The following is a 2500-nucleotide window of genomic DNA, read 5'->3' as shown; positions in this document are numbered from 1 at the left end:
ATGCACAGCTCTCCCTGTGGGGCCCCACACTCTGTCTGCTGCTGCTGTTGCTGCTGTTGCTGCTGTTGCTGCTGTTGCTGCAGCAGCTACTGCTGGGGTGAGCTCGGCGCAGTGGGGGCCCCCAAGGATACGATGAAGAGGGGCCCCGTCTTGCTGCAGCAGCTGCTGTTGCAGTGTACTCTTGACAAGTGGAGGCAGCAGCAGCAAAATTCTGCTGCATGCATGCAGTAGCAATACCCATGTCCTCAAGCTAGCGGGGCCCCCAGTAGGGGGGCCCCCACCAGGGGGGCCCTCATCTGTACCACCTGTGGTTGTTGTTGTTGTTGCTGCTGCTACTTCACCTGCTGCTGCTGCTGCCGTCAGCACCGCCAGTTGAGCCACAAGAGCTCGTACTGCAGCAGCAACAGCAGTAGGAGAAGCAGCAGCAGCAGCAGCAGGCACAGCAGCAGCAGCAGCAGGCACAGCAGCAGCAGCAGCAGCAACAGCAGAAGGTACTTCAGCAAAGGATTTGCTGCGAGGCAGCAAACGGCTTAGACCATCTGCTGCCTTCGCCAACTCCTCGGCACTCACATCCTCTGCTGCTGCTGCTGCTGCTTCTGCTGCTGCTGCTGTTGCTGCTGCAGGTGTTATTGCTGTTGCTGCTGCTGCTGTTTGAGGGGCACTTAGCAGCAAACGTGCACGGAGTTGCTGCAGCAACTCCAATATAAGGGATCGCTTTGCTTCCCGCCAGCCCACCTGCTGCTGCTGCTGCTGCTGCTGCTGCTGTTGCTGTTGCTGCTGCTGTTGCTGCTGCTGTTGCTGCTGCTGTGGAATAACCACCATTAGAGGCCGACGTAAGGCGGCCGTTGGCCCTCCCTGCTGCCGCATACAGCAGACGCAGCCGCTGCTGCTGCTGCCGCTGTTGCTGCTGTTGCTGCTGTTGCTGCTGCTGCTTATGCTGCAGTCGTTTAGTGCAGCAAGAACCCAAGGCAGCCTAAGGAGGGCCCCCAGGGGCAGCAGAGGCAACGAGAGCTGCAGGCTCCTTAACAGGCTTGCTGCGCATATATCTACTTCCTGCTGCTGCTGCTGCTGCTGTTGCGGCTGGATGCCCGAGGCAGCAGCTTGCTGCGCTACTGTACCCTTGGGGGGCCCCCGTGTTTCTACGGGGGCCCTCCGTTGTTTAATTGTCTCATTAGATAGAAGAGACAGCAGCAAAATGCTGCAAACCCTAGAGGGGGCCCCTGTACATACGTGACGCTTGGTGCAGCAGAAGGGGCCCCATGCAGGTAGCGGAGGGCCCCCCAAGGGTACGGTAAGACTTCTTCCACAGATCGGGGGGCCCCCGAAGATTCTATGGGGCCCCAGCCGACCTCCAGGGGACCCCAAGAAAGACCTTAGGGGGCCCCCTATGGACCTAGGAATCCCCTCTATAGAGTTAGGGGGCCCCCTTAAAGATCTGGGGGGCCCCATCAGAGACATTGTACCATCCATTGACGACTTAGGGGGCCCCCAAGAGCAGCTGTGTGGGCCCCTCGGGTACCCACCAGGTGTATTGACAGCTGCAGGGAGTGCTAAGAGCCCCCCACGGGGCTTGCTTGGGGGCATCCTATGGGGCCCCCTGGTAATAAGGGAGTGGCGGAGGGCCCCTGGGATTGTTGAGATTGAGCAGCAATAATAATGATGGGGACCCCTTGCTGCAGGGAGGGCCCCTGGGGGCCCCCTTAGGAGAAGTAAGGGATGTGCACGGGGCATATGTGGAGTAGAAGTGGGTAAAAAGGTATAAATAAAGAAATTAATCAATTATAATACAGAAGGGGGGCCCCTTGCTGCTGTTGCAGCAGCAGCAAGAAATGGACCACACAACAGCAACAGCAGCAAAAGAGGGGCCCCCCTCTACACCCCGAAGAATCCCCGCTGTTTTAGCACCAACTGTTGTTGCAGCACTAGCAACAATAGCAGCCTGGGCCTCCTAAGGGGCCCCCAACAGGGGGGCCCCTTTGATCTAACAACAGACACGCGGAGATGTACGAGAGGCAAGAGACTCTTATGCTAAACACCAATAAAAAAAAATAATAAAAGACATTTTCTCTTTATTAATTCGAATAAAATAAACAAATATGTATTAAAAAACGGAATTTATCGGGCTCTGGGGGCCCCTTAGGGGGGCCCATCCTACCGGGGCCCCCCTGAGGGGCCCCCCCAGATTCTTAGTCGACCTCAAAGGGCCCCCCACCGAGTTCTTGTTTGTATTTGTGTATTTTTTATGGATATTTTGCGTTCCTTTGTTTATTTTAATTTAATGAATGTAATCTAATTGTTTATTTTGTTTATTTTTATAAAAACTCCTCTTAAGAGGGGAGAGAATACACCCTACGGTTTACCGCCTTCCCTGGAGGGGGCCCCCCCCCTCCCCCCCCTACGTTTATTTCGCCGTTTTTTCCCTAATTTTCATTCTCTTTTCCTTTCATTTATACTTTTTACTCCTTTTCAATCTAATTCCCTCTTTTTTACGGCCAGGGTG

The sequence above is a fragment of the Eimeria maxima genome, genomic scaffold (genome assembly GCF_000499605.1).
Source record: "Eimeria maxima Weybridge genomic scaffold, Emw_scaff158, whole genome shotgun sequence".
In the NCBI taxonomy this organism is placed as follows: domain Eukaryota; phylum Apicomplexa; class Conoidasida; order Eucoccidiorida; family Eimeriidae; genus Eimeria; species Eimeria maxima.
This window is presented reverse-complemented; position numbering follows the sequence as displayed.